Source organism: Myotis brandtii, unplaced genomic scaffold (genome assembly GCF_000412655.1).
Source record: "Myotis brandtii unplaced genomic scaffold, ASM41265v1 scaffold199, whole genome shotgun sequence".
NCBI lineage: Eukaryota > Metazoa > Chordata > Mammalia > Chiroptera > Vespertilionidae > Myotis > Myotis brandtii.
The window spans coordinates 1262468-1279322 of NW_005357414.1; the positions used below are offsets into that span (position 1 = coordinate 1262468).

Consider the following 16855-nt stretch of genomic DNA (forward strand, 5'->3'; position numbering starts at 1 on the left):
TGCTAGTGCTTGCTCTGTCTCTCTGGTCCCAGATTCCTGCCTCTATATAGGCTCTGACATTTGCCTCTGGCCACCTTTCACTTGACAGCCCTCCAGAAGCTCCACTTTAGCACTTGACCTATGCATCTCCACCCCGTTTCCTCTCATCCCCAATAGTTCAGAGGAAACCAAACAAGAACAATTATTATTATTATTTAGTACTTGGCCTATGCAACTCCACCCAATTTCTTCTCATCTCTAATAGTTCAGAGGAAATCAAGCAATTATTATTAAACTCCACCCCAATTCCCCTCAACCCCACTATACCCACCTCTAGCTATCCCAAACAAAAGAAGAGATTTACACAATTAAAGAAATGAGACTGAAACGTCCTGGCTCGAGAAATGAGATATCACCTCTGCAGCCAAGTAGACACAGGAGTCCTGAGAGCCAGGCACTGTAACTGATGTGATATAAAAGCGCAGGCAGGGGTTAGAGGCAACAGAACCAGGGATGGAGGCTGAGTGGAACAGTGTCAGAGAGTTCAAAGAGTTCAAGTGCAGGGAAACCAAGGTTTAAAAGGATGGGCCATAGGGGATTAATAAATGGTGATAGTAAAAGGCAATTTGCCCCAATGTCAGAGACCTGGAGGGAAATCTGGCAACCAGTGTCACCTGCCACAGAGCTAGGATTTGACACTGAGGCCCCAGGGCATTCAGACAGCTGGCAAAAAAAAAACACCATGCCAATCTTGAGCATACCAGGTGAGAGCTTGCTCACAGACTCAGTGCTATACAGCCTACTTTCTAGAACTGGGGCACAAGGTCAGGGTAAAACCAGCAGAAAGGTTTACCAGAGTTCTCTAATTTTCTGAACCAGTACCACGTAAACCCCTAGACTAGGGAAGAACTGGTCTCTGAGCCCTGGATAAGGCAAAGCCTTTAGGTAAAGTTCAAGTGGCTGAGATACAGGGACTCAAGAGTCTGGGGAGGCATTTGAGTCATTATAAATTTCCCCACACTCATAATTAGCAACCAATAATACCTGGGCACTCAGGCTAAACACTATGCTTGCTTTATATCCTTTGGGCTTCATGTCAACACCTGCAAGGTAAGCAAATGGGGAAATGGGCTTGGAGAAGTTGTGACCAAGGAAATGGCAAAGCCCAGATTTGAGCCTGGGTCTATCTAATTCCAAAGTCATTTCCGATCTTTGTAATCAGACAAGTGGTTAGAAACACTCCAAGTACTCTACTCACTGCCACCTTCATCCTCTCACCCCCAACAATCATCCTCTCACCCCCAATCCACTGAAAATTATGACCTGATTTTTATTATAAATGTATATATATATTTGCATAGAAAAAATACAGTCTGGAAAGATATATACCAAAATGTTAGCAATGACCATACCCAAGTGATAAGATTAAAGGAAATATTTACTTTTGTTTTTCGTATCTATAGTCTCTAATTTATCTATGACTGATTCATATTACTTGTATTTGAAGGGAAAAGGTTATTTTTCTTTTTAAAAAAGGTGTATTTCCCTTGGGTTCTGTGTCTAGCCCTCTCCCCTCTTCTCCCTACATGTTCTCTCTAAGTATCTCCAACATCTCTGCACCCAAGCAACCTTCTTCCCCAACAAACTTACTGCACTACTTAGATCCTTGGTCAGTAGTGACCTTAAAAAATACCTCCATGGCTTGTTTTTATTTTGTTGTTGTTTTAGTTTTGAAAGATGATTTATTGTTTTTCTAACTTTTATTTATGTTTAATATTTACACAAGTAATCTAGAAATACAGGGTGTCCCAAAAAAAATGTATGCACACTTTAACAGCTGAAAGCTCAATTTTGAAAATGAAATGTATTTTATTAAATACTTCCTTTATAATTATTCAAAGTGTTTGTATATATTTTTTGGACATCCTATATATTCTCAGAATAAAAACTTGAAATCCTACATACAGATGAAACTAGTTGGGAACCTACCCCACCCCCCATCCCCTCAAGTCCCATTCCTCTGTCTGTTCACAGCTGGGTGTGTCTCCTTCCAAACTTTTTCTAGCTTTAATGGCATTCAGAGTTCATATCATGGAATTGCTAGCAAAACCCAGTATGTGAAAAGTTACAGTTAGACACTGGTTACTCCAGGATTCCAACTTCCAGTCCACTGTGGCCATTTGTCATCAGCCTGCTTCTAGAGAGGCTACTGAGAAAGTTTTTGCATGCTCAGCCCATTTGGGTCACAGACTTCCGTTTTATTAATGCCAGTGTTTCTACAAACACAGACAGGGGAGGCCTTCTAAGGAAGGAAAAGCCCAGAAATCACTGCTTAGCATCTGCCAGGTCCCTCACGTTCTGCCCAGTCTGTACTGATCAATACGGCTAGGAGGTGTCATGCTTCCTGCTGCCTCACAAAAGGTAATTGAGTTTCAAGGGATGAATGGCTAGCTGCTCGAGAAAATAAGAATAAACAAAAGACAGTTCAATATGTCAACAAATAGCTTTCTAGCTCTTGAAAATAGCCTTTCCCTGAATTCTCAACAATATCCTCTCCCACAGCCCCAGCAAACAGATATACAGATAACTGAAAAATAGACAACCTCAGGATAAAGAAAAACCTGGTTAACTTTAGGGTCCTAATCAATCAGAAAGGGAGAAAGTCTCCCCATCCCCTGTCCCCAACAACCCTGACACTTAAAATGCCCACCTGGCTCTTATAAAAGAGGGGGAAATAGCTAGCACTTACTAAGTTCTCACTCTGCCAGGCACTGTATTAAGCACTTTACAGACATTCCATTATTTATTACACAATAAGCCAAGGAAGTAGGTTTTTACCCCCATTTTATAAATCAGCTAAAGAACTGAAGTTGGGAGAAAATAAAATTGAATAACTTACCTTGGCTCTCACAGCTTAGAGAGAGTGAAGCTGAGCTTGTCACCCGGGTCTGTCTGACTCAGCTGGTGCTCTTAACTCAGGGGAGAGTCACACTCTGTCTTCAAGTCTCTGAAGGGCTGTCATATGAAAGAGAGGGTAGGTGTGTTCTGGGTAGTTCCAAAGAGAAGGATTTGACTGTTAGTTGGGAATTACGCTTTCATTGGATGTGCTGCAAATTCCCCAAACAACATGTATATGCATGTCCAACTCTATAGGGAAAAGAACAGTATAAGAAGAGCAAACAGAACTGCCTTGCATTAGGTGCCCTCCTGAAAGATCTGTGGAGTCAGAGAGAACAGGAGGGATACAAAAGGACTGCAAATGGGCAGCATCCCAATTTTCTTAAATATGTAAACTACAGACCAGTATATTGTAAACTCCAGAGCTGTGAGCTTGATGTCAATCCTCTGAGAGATTCTGCCACAGATTATGAAGCAGGTAATTTATAAGCACTGAAGACATAAGTGGTGATAGGAGGTACCTAGAAGTATTAGCAGAACTATTCAAATTCGACCAGGTGCCCAGACTGACAGCTATTGCAAACTGAAAAATGGGGGTACTGACAGTAGGTTGCTAGATTTTTATTTTCCAAATAAAGGCATTAAGAAACAAGATAAAACAACCCCAAATTCTCATTTCATAAAAAGAAATGATTTCCTTTAAATACCAAAAGAGTAGAAAATAATCTCAGAGTAAAGGACAGTCTTTTAAATGAAATAAAGGATAGCCCTTTCACTTTACAAAACACTGACTCTGTAGTCCTCAGGCTTTCTCATTGCATCCTAGACTGCTGCAATTTTCCAGGAGGATGGACACTTGTCCAAGGACCTGTTTTAGGAACTCACTCCCAGTTAAAATATTAACACAGGTAAGATCAGATACCTATAAGACAAGAAGTCCTGGCCAGAAGAGAGAAGAACAGAGTTTGACCTTATGCTAAGTGAGGATATTAACATAGATAAAGAAAGTGTCCATGGGAAGGAGCATGAAAAATAAAACTTGCCAAGTGTGAATTCAAGCCCTGCTGAGGCTGGACTTGGCCAATGCATTTGACCTATACCACGCCTTGGACCACACAGACCTCTTGTAGGAATACATGCCTGGTGTTATTAAGCATTTGGGCCACAAACCAGTTTCTGACTTGAGGCTCTCCAAGCAATCTTCAGACTATTTATTACTTTTCTTTCCAAGGAGAGTTCCTAAAGGTAGATGAATTTGAAACTGGCTCAATACCATCTACAAAGTATTGGTAGAAGAAGCTGCTAGCCTTGATTCTGTACTATTCAACATTTTTAGCAATGGCATAAATAAGGTCATGGATGCAATTCTTACACCATTATTCTAGGGCCAAGAGGAACCTCTACCATCAGCTTAGGAAGTGGGTTTATATTTGAAAACTCCATGTTTTACAATTTGTCTCTCTGCATTTGGTAATTTTCTCTCCTGTTCTTTGTTACCGATGCACTAAATTCTTGCAATTTGTGCTCCTCATGAAAAATGCTTCGTGAATATATAAGAGCTATGAGCTCTGTACCCTGAGGAGAAGATAACATCTTCTATACAAGCTGCTGAGCATTCATCTCAATCCTGTAATCTTCCCTCAGATAACTGGTGTCAGTGTATACTTCCTGGATCAGAAAAGTGGACAAATTGATGTCCTCTTATTTGCAGAATTAGCCCCACTTCCGAAAGAGTTTAAATTGGAGTTTGACCTCATCTGTTGACAGTGACTTCGTTTCTAAAGGTGAAGGCAATACCTGCCATATTCTTTCAAACTGCATTTCTTTAAGTGTGGTTGGGTAACCTCTGCTCCAGATGCTCCCTGGGAGGACTGTTAAATGCAGGTGAATAGTTGGGGAGGGAATCTTCACTTTCAAAGAGTCAGATCAAATAGGTCTGGGGTAAGGTCAAGGAATTTGCTTTTTTTTCACCCAAAGTACAATTTTATTAAGTGATTTAAAAATGAGGTCACAGAACCTTCAGTCAGTTTAGGATTTAGTGCAGGAAGCAGAAGATTTGTGTTACTCTGTCTGAAGAGTTTCATTTGAGGGTTCATGTTGGCTATTGCTGGGGAGGCCCGAGTAGTGTGTGTCACTGATGACCAGAATTCTCCATTGAATTGCCAGATAGGTTCCTCCAGAGCTGCTGTGATGCCTATCTGAATCCCACCAGTGTCCACCATACTGTGGGGTGAGACCACGGCAGTCACCTGTGCAGAACTCCCTTGAGTATTAAAGTAATTCCATCCAGTGTTTTGGCTGTACATCTGCGTTTCTGTGTAAGGATAAGTTGTTCAAGTTTTTATGAAAGCAATTCTGAAACATTCTAGAGCAGCAGTTCTCAACCTGTGGGTCGCGACCCCTTTGGCAGTCGAACGACCCTTTCACAGGGGTCGCCTAAGACCATCCTGCATATCAGATATTTACATTACGATTCATAATAGTAGCAACATTACAGTTATGAAGTAGCAACGAAAATAATTTTATGGTTGGGTCACAACATGAGAAACTGTATTTAAAGGGCCAGAAGGTTGAGAACCACTGTTCTAGAGTTTAAGAACCACTGGCTTAGGAGTCTGTATGACCTGATTTTAACATCAAACAAGCCTGGTCTCCAACCCCAACAGTTAAATTACCTCACCTCAGTTTCCTTGTCTGGAAAACAGGGATAATAACAGTAGTGCTCTCACAGACTGTGAATATTTTAAACACACACACAAAAATGTGTGAAGTGTCTGGAATCTACTTGAAGCTCAGTAATCCCTCCTGGTCCTGCTTATTAATGGGCCCTGCTGCCTGCCTTCTCTGTGTTCAGCAACTGCTCACTCTCTCTAGGTCTAGTGCTCAAACTCCCCAAGCGAGAGACTCTCATTGGTCTAAATTTAGTCACAATTAAATTTGGCAAAATTATCATCCTGGGTTCCTTCATAGGCTGCTTGCCAGCCTATAGAGTGACTGCTCTTAGATCACATGCCCTCTCCTGGCTCAATAGGCTATTGCCAGGGGGAAGTGAAATCACGTGGTACCAAACATAGCCACCTATTCATAAGAAACTGCTACTTCTCTCAGCTAGGATCTGTGGATGGAAACTCCTTAGAAGAGGCCTGTGGGTGTGGCAGGAATTCCGAGGCTTAGTCCGTCCAGTACAACTAGGCTTCTTATGTATCCAGCCTGCCAAAGGAATGAAGGAAGCATTCAACTTCACTGACGTCTCTATTTAAATTCCAACTTTTCATCTCCAGGAACACCAATTTTCAAAAAACTAGACTATAGTAAAAAAAAAAAAGTTAACCCTAAAATGATACTGTTTCTAGAACACGTTTTGAAGTTTGCATAGCACTTTTGCATCAATTTCCTCACTGCAGGGCTTGATCCAGACTGCAGATGATTTTTATTTGACCCACTCAATGTTTATAACATTTTTAAATTAGTTGCCAACATTAAAAAGTCAGATTTCACATAAAAAGCTGGGTTTCTGGCTCCTCTGGGAAAAACAGAAAGGTTTGGATCCTCATTCTGACAGGGCAACAATCAGCTGAAGCTGAATAAGCTGCTCCCTGTAGATGGGCACTGGCTCACGAGTTACTGTTTTCACAGTGACTTGCTTGGGCCCTGTAAACATTTGAAGCCTCATTTTAACCCTATAGAGTAGATAGAGAAGGTGGTTAAGAGCACAGATTCTGAAGCCCAACTGTCTGGGTTAGAATCTCAGCTCTACCTCTTACTGTCTTTGGGACCCTGGGCAAGTGAGTTAAACTCTCTGGGCTTTAGTTTCCTCATATGTAATGAGAGGATGATAATAATAATGCCTACCTCATAGGATTATTGGCCCAACTAAATAAGTTAATGCATATAAACTACTTAGAACAATACTTGGCACATGGCAAGCACTAAATAAGTACAGTTGACCCTTGAACAACACAGGTTGGAAGTGTACAGGTCCACTTATATAAGGGTTTTTTTTGTATATATACAAGGATTTTTTTCATAAATACTGTAAATGCATTTCTCTTCCTTATGCTTTTTTAATATTTTATTTGAGTAAAACATATAAACATATTTTTGTTGGATAATATTTTTATATAAAGCAAAGGCTTGTTAATGTTTTCTTTTCTCTAGCTTACTCTATTGTAAGAATACATATAATGTATAAAATATGTGTTAATTGACTCTATGTTATCACTAAGGCTTCCAGTCAACAGTAGGCTATTAGTAGTTAAGTTTTGTGGGGAGTCAAAAGTTATAATATAGATTTTCAACTGTGTTGGGGGTTGGCACCTGTAGCTCCTGTGTTGTTCAAGGATCAGCTGTATTCTTTCATTGTCCACATTTTCTATCTGACTTTTTGACCTCCAAAATATTTTAAAATTAAAATTTTGTGGTAAGCTCATTTGATGGCAAAATTGGGCCTGATTTGGAATGAGGCTGTGTATTTATCCCATTTAGAGGTATTAATGTGTTTGATCACAAGATACTGCCTCCGATCCCATAAGGAGTGTTATATAACATGTTATCTGTACCATATTGCTTTTCTAAAATCCAAAAGTTTTGAACTCTAAAACATATCTAGCTCCAGTGGTTTCAGATAAAAGATTGTGGACTAGTATTATATTAATAGTTTGCATACCCACTTGACAGACAGGGAAACTGGCCTCTGAAGCACTAAGCAACTGGCCAAAAGTCCCACAGCTTGGAAGCAGAAGTAATAACAATCCTTAGGCAAAAAGCCCACCCTGCCTAGTAATGTGGTATGCAATGGGCTTGCTATAGGCATATTGATACAGGACTCTAGTGGCCATCAGTCAGGGTCCCCTAAAGAATGCCACCATTTACTGAGAGTAAGTAAAGCCCTTCCTTAGTAACATTCTGGCGATTATTTGCATTAATCTTCACTGAATACTCTTGGATTAGGAATAGGATAGGGTATTGTCTTCATTCTACAGAACAGGAAACTGAGTCCAGAGAAGAGATGTGACTTGCCCAAAATCACACAGCAAAATACAGACAGCGATGGAACTAGAGACCAAAGTCTGTGGTTTTTCTTCTTAAAGTCGGTCCAAGAAAGTCTTACGCTGAACTTTACACATACCCTCCCCGCAACTCGCTGCAGATAATCCTGAAATTTTCAACATACCTGATGAAAGGAGGGTGTGCCAAAATCTCAGCAAATAAAAAAATGAGACAGCATATCTGGGTGGACCTCATCCTTCCCAGCACCATAGATAGCAATGTACAGACATCATTTAGTCAGAAGCCACGGAGGGGAGACTCCTCAAATCCCAAGAAAATCACAGAGACCCTACTGTTTGCTTTTCTCTGTTGATTTTTAAGAAGCTGACATTTACTTATGCCAAAGGCCAAAGGAAATGAAAAATCTACTGGAAAGGGAATTTCATCAGTTATGAAGCAACATCTTTAAAAAACCTTAGCACAGTATCAGTTCCCTTGTTTGAAATGCAGAAAATAGAACACTGCTATTTCATATTATTGGTGCATCAGAGACTTTGGGATGCAAACAGCATCCTTAGGACCTCTTGTCAGCCCCCTGTCTCAACACAGGGAAGCTTTCTGACACGGCCACCAACTTGAGCAAGTTGAAAAAGAGAAGACAGGCTGTGACCCAGGTGACCTCTTACCTCTCCTAAGCTTATGGCTTGAGTTCCTACTACCAACAAATAGGCACTTTGATCACACACCCACAGCGACCCAGATTTCTGAATTCAGCAATTCTTTCTCAGGTTTCAGCAAGGCATTGGCAGCCTGAGCTATTTTGGGACACTTTCTCTGCTGTGGATGCCACTTTCAGAATATGCCAGGAACATGCTAAGGACCTGGAGCTCTCCGTCCTAGACCCCTTTTCGGGTTTGCTCGCTCTTTCTCTTTCTCTGGGCTGATCGTTTGGAGGACAGTCATTCTTGCCAACCTAATCCCTGGAGCCTGACTACTTTACCGGGCCACAGACTCCAAGAGGCAGTGTGGCTGCCAGCACCCTCACGGTAAGGGGCATGGAAGCACCAGGCAGCCTAGAAGCACAGATGTCCTAAGGGGTGGTGTGAGTTTGGATGTGGACTGAAAAGACAAAGGAGGGGGGCAGCCAACAAGATTTTCCAAGCATCTTCTTACAGTCATCACTTCCTAATCTGATGCAACTGACTCGGCAGGCATTCCGGAGCCTGCAGTCTCCATTTTCCTGTCCTAAAATCCTCTGCACCTGTAAGTACCGGGGCTCACTGCTTCTCATGCTGTCTTTGGGGAGGGGGAGAGGAGGGCAAAGCCTGGGGAGGGTCATCAATATGTGATTCAGGTGTAGGCAGGCCATGGCATTGGAAGAATTCCTAACACCCCTATCCCATCCCCTCCTAGGAACTGCTCTTCAGTTTGGAAAATGAAAATGCCTCTTTGTTCTTGCCCAAGCCCCCAGCATACCAAAAACTCCACCTGTACTTTGGGGTCTTCTTTTCATCAGTGCTGTGTACACCTGATTTCTCATGTTAGACTTATTGGGAGAAGTGCATCCTTGACATTTGAATTTCTTAAATTAAGCAACCACAGCTACTATTGTGGGCACAGACCCTGCTGGCTTCTCTATCTTTTATGCAGCAATTTGCTGAAACAGTGAAAGATGTCATAAGCAGGAGGGTAAAAATGAGAATCTAGAAACTGCTTCATGGTAAAAGGGAAGAGCAGTGTGGTTTGGGTTGATTCTCAACACAGTTAGAAATACTGCCACACTGGCTCCATCCTATGTGGTGGGAAGGCCCTTTTCAATGCCTTCCTATTTTAATGGGAAGAGAGAGACCAAAACAGCTATAGGCTCTCCAGGAAAAGAGCATTTCCTATGCTTTTATTTACCACTTTCCTGAGAGACCAGCCATTGTTTCTGGCTGGCTTGTCAGTCTCTGAAGGGGACATTCAGCCCTTCTTTTTAGGACTGCTGAAGTTCCCTAAAAATAGTACAGGATGACAGCCAGTCTTTGTGATCTATCCTCCTCCCCCAAAATCACTCTTAGGGTCCAGAATTTGTTTGAAGGTGAGGATGAAGAATGCCATTGATAGAAAGTCATTTGGAAAACCTGCTATGACCCGGGGGGTGGGGTGGGGGACAGTGTCCTTCAGGGTTTTTTTTGTTTTTTTGTCCTTCAGGTTTTTCATAATGACTTCCTTAGCATAAATAAGATGAGGCCAGATCAGCAGGTCTTGCCCTTTTATTTCCATACAGCATTGTAAAAGGAACATTGTCTTTAGCAGAGAAAAAGCATAAGATGTTCCTTAGACCATGGCTGGCTACCTTCAGTTTCTCAGATTGAAGAGATAAGCAGCTTTTTATCTGTATTCTACGAAGAGTGCCAGGTCTGAGGAGGATTTGAGAACAGTGTTAATACCAGTGCTGGAGAAATCAGAAAAGGAAATTCACCTTGTGTCTAGTGGAGACTGGATTCATTCTCAGGCTCTAGGAAGAAACTGGTCTCAGGAGGAGTTTGGCTTTGCTTTGACTACTGCTTGTTTGTGTGGTCTTTGGTAACTCATGACATTTCTCAGCTCTTCTCCTTAAGAGCTCTGAGAAAATGATGTTTGGATCAGAGAAGTTCATTATCTGGGAGACTTTTTGTCAAAACCTTGAGTATTGGGTGGGGGGAGGGAGATCGCCCTATGTGATGGATTCTGATTGTAACCAAAATATTTTGAGCTTGGCAGTAGCCTGATTTTTTTGTCTACCTATGGCATTCCAGGAGTATTAAGAATGTTCCATTGCCCTTCCAAATCTCTCCCAATTCACTCCCAAGGGCTTGAAAATTCTTAAGTACATAATTCCTTTACTAAGGACTTTGGCATTAGTTAAAACACTAATCTCTAGAAGGGGCAACCTGTTAAGCCTCATCTAGAAGCAGCCCATCATGACAGAAGATTCTGACAGGGGAGAAGAGAGAGAAGGGACATGAAATCATTGTAGATATAAAGATGAACCTCAGAGCAAGAGTCTAGAGCAGCGGTTCTCAACCTGTGGGTGGCGACCCCTTTGGCGATCGAACAACCCTTTCACAGGGGTTGCCTAAGACCATCCTGCATATCAGATATTTACATTACGATTCATAACAGTAGCAACATTACAGTTATGAAGTAGCAACGAAAATAATTTTATGGTTGGGTCACAACATGAGGAACTGTATTTAAAGGGCCAGAAGGTTGAGAACCACTGGTCTAGAAGCAGGATCTGGTTCAAGGCCAAAAGTACCAAGAAGCTCCACTGGCAGAAAGGGAGGATTCTAGTCTTGCTAAAATGGAGTACAAGGCAATGTACTGAGTAAGAGACTTAGTATTTGGAGAATAAGGCAAAGATCCACTTAATGAAACTGGGGTACAGGGAGGAGGAAGAATCCCATTTATTAGAGGAGGACAAGACATAGGAGAGTTCCCTGCAAGGGCACCTCAGGCTGTTACCTGAGCCACTGAACTAGGGCTCTCAAAAATGTTAAGGGGCCTCAGTACAAGGAATCAAACAGATCAAATTCTTTTGTCACCCCTCAACCCTGGCATTTCTTCAGCCCAGCTGGGCAGGTCAAATGGGAGAAGCACACAGGGACTTAGGCTTTGAGACTCTACTCCTACATTTTCCTTCCTCTGAGACCAACATTGAACTCATACCTGAGGGGATTCATGACAGATATAGTGACTCATCTTGCTCACCAAAAGCTGTGAGGTGGAAAGAGGAGTTGTCTCTGTAGAACCACAGGCCAAGGGTGAGGCATCCCCATATCTCTATGTGGGCTCTTTCCTAGGACTAGTGGACAGGGTTCTGGAGTAAGATCACTGGTCTTAAATCCTGGCTCTTCCATTCACTAGCTGTGCAGCCTTGGGAAAATCATGTAAGCTATTTGAGCCGCATCTGTAAAATGGCACTATAATGGTAGGATCTATCATAGTGTTCTGAAGATTAAATCAGAATGATGCCTGTAAGATAGGTAGTTACAAAATAGTCATGGGGTTGTAAACTATACTTAAGATTCCCAGCTCTCTGATCTATGTATTGCTTATAGCTGCAGACAGTCCTGCTCAGCGCAGGTCTAACACCACCAGGGTTTCAGGAGCTCACCTTTTCCTTAAAGTAACTCTCTTTTCCTTTTCCTCCAATGTCACTAGATTAGCATGTTCCCAAGCCTTCCTCCTCACTACTTCCGCAACCAGTCCATTCCCCAGTTAACTACACAGACACGTTCACTGCTAAGGATACATGAAATCTTTTCCTTGGCTTTCCCCAACCTCAAACTGAGCCTGGCTACCCATTCCCTAGTGATGAGATGGAATAATTTTGGGGAGGGTGGAGCCCAGAAGGGTGCAACTCCTGAAGCACTGACAAAAGAAAAGAAGTCCCATTAAAACAGTGTGTCTCTGGTTCCTATAAAGCTCACTGCAGCTGTGGTATTGACACCTAGTCACAGCTTCCCCCCACCCCCACGGTGGCTCCCTGACCCCTGGGTTCTGGCCTGCTGCAGTTATCCTCCTCTGATACCCCCTCTCTCTTCCTCCCTCCCTCAGGACACTCCCTTATCTGGGCCCCAGGGTACTGCAGCTTCAAGAGGCTTTCCTTTGCTTCCTTCTCTCTTCCCCCTCCCAGCCCTCTTCTGAGGATACAGAATTCACTCTCTTTCAAGGGGTGTGGTGGCAGGAAGGAGCTTTACTTTCTGTGCAGGCATGCCCTCAGTGTGCTCTTGGCAATCTAGCCCTCCCTGATTCTCTGCTCAGCAGTGGGTGGGGAGGGGGAGGAAACACCCCTAGGCATAATTATGGTCCCTCTAGAACAGTGGTTCTCAACCTTCCTAATGCCGCTACCCTTTAATACAGTTCCTCATGTTGTGGTGACCCCCAATTTCATTGTTACAAATTGAACATAATTAAAGCATAGTGATTAATCACAAAAACAATATGTAATTTTATATTTTTTCCAATGGTCTTAGGCGACCCCTGTGAAAGGGTCATTCGACCCCCAAAGGGGTCGCGACCCACAGGTTGAGAACCGCTGCTCTAGAATCAGAAGACTGACCTACATCACTTCAAAAACGAAATGAGAGTGGTTTTTCAATGCTCAGTACAAGAGTTGGGTAAGTACATATTCCAGCTACTATCCTCATAGAGATATAAAGTCTCTGGGTTTGGGGTTCACTTCTGTATTCTATATGTTTCAAAAGCTCTCCTTGGGCCACACCTTAAGAAAGAGTGTACTCCATCTTGTGGAAGTGGGCAGGGATTGGAGGGCGGGGAAAGTCACACAGTTCTGATTCCTATAACTAGCCCCAGCCTACATCTTGACTCTGTCCAGGAGCACATGAAAATGCCCTCTGAGTCCTGAACTTCTCTTGTCCAGGCAAAAGCTCCTAGGCAGCTTCACAAAGACCCTAAGCAGTTTTAAATATTTTGACTGCAGACCTAAATCAGTGATGCTACCAATTCCGAGGTGCAAATGGACAGTGAGCTCTTACCCAGAGGCATATGGAACTAGTAGGAGCCAGAGAATACCTCAGTGGTTAACAGCATGCTGAAGCCACACCAGAAGGCTTTGACTCTCAGTCCAGGCCTCTTATAAGCTATGTAACCTTGAGCAACTTAACCTCTCTGTAAATTGTTTCTTTATCTGTAAAATGGGAATGGTATACTAGTAATACCTACCTCATAGTGTTGTTCATGGGTAATTATGAGTTATTTCAAAGAACTGTTTAGAACCATGCCTGGCCTACATTAAGCACTCAGCAAACATTATCTGTTATTGTTGTTACCATAAATATTATTATACATACAAACAGGATCTGTAATATTCATAAGGAATAAATGAGTTCATGTGTGGAAAGTGTTCAGAAGCATTACTGCTATGGTCCCAGAGAGATTTAACAGAGAAATCAGTAGCTGTTCTCAGGGTTTCAGGGGAGATCAAAGCCATCCTGGGTAAATAGTTCTGGGGAAGCAGTTGTCTAAGGGTCATTCAGAGGCTGAGTAAGATGGCAGTTTGGTAACTCTATCATTCAAAGTGGGACTAAACTCTTGTGCCTAACTTGTTGCTATAGATTTATGGGATTATGGGATTTGGTTATGGGACCTGCTAGGTTTAATTAAAGTTTAGGACTCCTAGGAGACCGGCTGTGGTTCTCACAGACTGGAGCCTTAAAAATGCCATTGTGCATGTGTTCCCAGCTCCAGAGCTCTGAAGTCTGAGTTGTTTGTCCTGACTGCTCCTCCAGTGGCTTTTGTCCCTTGGTGTTTGTCCCTTCTGTCCCAAGTCCCCAGTGGTTAATTTTGGGGATTTCATTAAAATACACACCCCCCCCCAGTACAGAACTCAAAAGCTGAAGCGACTGTTCTTTCCTTGGCATGCTGCCCTTGTGTGGACATGAATTCTGCCCACAGAGCACCTCCCTTTGCTGCCCTGAAGGCAGCCCTGGGAAGATGGTGCTGATCCTGAGGTTCCTGGGAGGGGTCAGAAGAAGGGTGTCTTCTCATTCTGGGCCAGTGTCCCCCACCACCACACTCCTTTCATGCTAAGGTTCACCTGGCTCTGACCCCAGCCCTTGCCCTGGAGGAGTAAATGGGAGAAGAGACATTCCATCCAGTCCCACGGAGTCAACTAATACCACTTGGACCCTAGTGGCTTCTCAGGCCCCATCTCTCACCACACTTCCTGCTGAACCTGTCCACTGGGAAGTCCCACTGGCATCCCCAACCCAACCTGTCCCAGCTAACTTATCACCTGTCTCTACTCATCCCCTTTCCAACCAATAGTCTTGTGCGGTGCCTGTCTCAGTGTAACAGTCTCACACAGACCCATGCGGGAACGTCAGTCATTATACCTACTGACTTATCTCCAGAACGGCCCCCTCCTCTCTGCTCTTACTGCCACAGTCCAGATACAGAGTGAGCACAGAGCCAAGAAACTTGCCAATTCTCAACAGTGCCCTTGAGATGGCCTCCCAATTAGTCTACCTGCTTTTAGCCTCTCACCTCTCCAATCCTTCCCACCCTGTGCCATAAGAATTGTCTTCCTGGTCTGTCATTCCTCTGCCTTAATAAAAACCATATATGGCTCCCCATTGCTTCATAGAACAAAGTACAAACAGAGTGACCTAGAAAACTATGAACAGGCTCTGCCTTAATAAAAACCACATATGGCTCCCCATTGCTTCATAGAACAAAGTACAAAACAGCGTGACCTAGAAAACTATGAACAGGCTGATCCCAACCACCTTTCCCACTCTCCTTCTGTTGCTACTGATAGCTCCCACTCTCCTGAACATGCACTTTCACGCAAATGCTGTTCCCTCTGCTTGGCATGTCCTTTCCCTCACTCCACTGCTCCTCCTGGAAAAAACCTACATCCCTCAGAATTCAGCTCCAATGTATATCATTTATGACACCTACCTAATTTCCCCAGATTCCAGGTCATTCACTATTGGTGCCCATGACATTACTACATTCCTCAACTACAGCCCCCATTGGACCATGGGTATTTATGTGTATCTCAGCCCCTCCTGCTAGATAGGGAGGTGCTCCAAAGCTGCCTGGAACCAGATTGGGTTCTCCTTTGAATTCTCAATATCCCTAGTCTTGGATACAATAAATTACTGGTTTCCTTATTTGTAAGTTGGGGATGAAAATAATAGTTGCTACCTTATGACATTAGAAAAATTAAATGAAGTAATTTATATAATATTCATGCAGATAATGATAATGAAGATGGTGATGATAAGAAAGAAGAAGAATTCGCATCCATTTGGTGATTTCTAAGTGCCAGACACTGTCCTGAACTCTTTACATAGATGACAGTCAGCCAAATGCATAAGTTAATCCATATAAAGTGATTATGCATGCATGCGTTTGTGTGTGTGTTTACATATTACAAACATCACATAGATAGCATATGTATAACATATACTCCATACTATGCCTGGCATTTAGTGGAAACTGTGGTTTTTCCTTTCTTCCCTCATCTTTCCCTCCTCCCTCATTAGCCCTCCACACTCACCACCCTCCAGGGTTAGGGTAGGAGAAAGGTACATATGGAAGGGGTCACTGTTGCATTGTTCCTGGTACAGACTGTTTAGCGGAAGAGAGCGAAGTTCTTGTTGCTGCCTTTGGACTTGTCTAAGTTTGTCTCCCCATTCAAGCTATTATTTCTTTGAGGACAGGGCCTATGCTATACCCCTGCCTCTGGCCCCCATAAGTACTAGCATAGTGGTAAGCATCAGGCAGTCCCTAAGTAAAGTCTTAGGCTGTGCTCAGCTTCAGAGGTCCTAGTTTTCAGCAATTGCTGAAGCAGGTCTTGGATTCACAACTGACAGGTTCTCAGAAGCACAGAGAGCAGTAGCCAGAGCCACCCAGTAGCAGCCCTTTTTGGCAGTGCTCTGCTGGAGCAGGGCATCAGGCTAGGAGGCTGAGGACCTGCAACCCAGATGCAGCTCTGCCATCCACCAGCTGGGTGACCCTGTGCAAATCTGTCTGCTTGCCCGGACTTCAGGGTACTCACCTGTAACATGCTGCCCCACAGGACTGTCTGAAGATGCATGGCATGAGAGCTGAGAAAATTCTTTGCCAAAAAGCTGAATAGAAGTGAAGTGTTACTAATTTCAAGGGCTGCAGCTTCACTCAGAGGGAAACGCTCAGGAAATGATAGTAGAGGGGGAGAGCAGGGGCTTGTGTAGCCAGGACATATGGGGGCCTATATTTGTTGTCCTCATGCTTAGCAGCATTAGTGATTAAAGCTGGTGCTGCCTGTGGAACACTCTGTCCTTTGGGATCCTCAGGGACAGGAGAGGTTTCAGAGCAACAAATCTAAAGCCAGCACACAATACAGTGAAAAATAGAGTGATAGCAATGAGGAGCCACGCACACAGGTTCATACGCATGCATTCACACTCCTGACAGCCCCCAATGCTGCCGTGCGATAACAGCTGGAGCT

General features: G+C 43.3%; 1 protein-coding gene across 2 annotated transcripts in view; it reads right to left on the reverse strand.

Annotated features, from left to right (window-relative positions):
• Positions 1 to 16855, reverse strand: part of RGAG1 (retrotransposon gag domain containing 1) — a 152211-nt gene that overhangs the window by 7794 nt on the left and 127562 nt on the right. For both annotated transcript variants that reach the window (XM_014538819.1, XM_005865203.2), the window contains one exon: positions 2879 to 3024. The gene's annotated coding sequence lies outside the window, so the exon portion shown is untranslated. The remainder of the gene's footprint in view (positions 1 to 2878; positions 3025 to 16855) is intronic.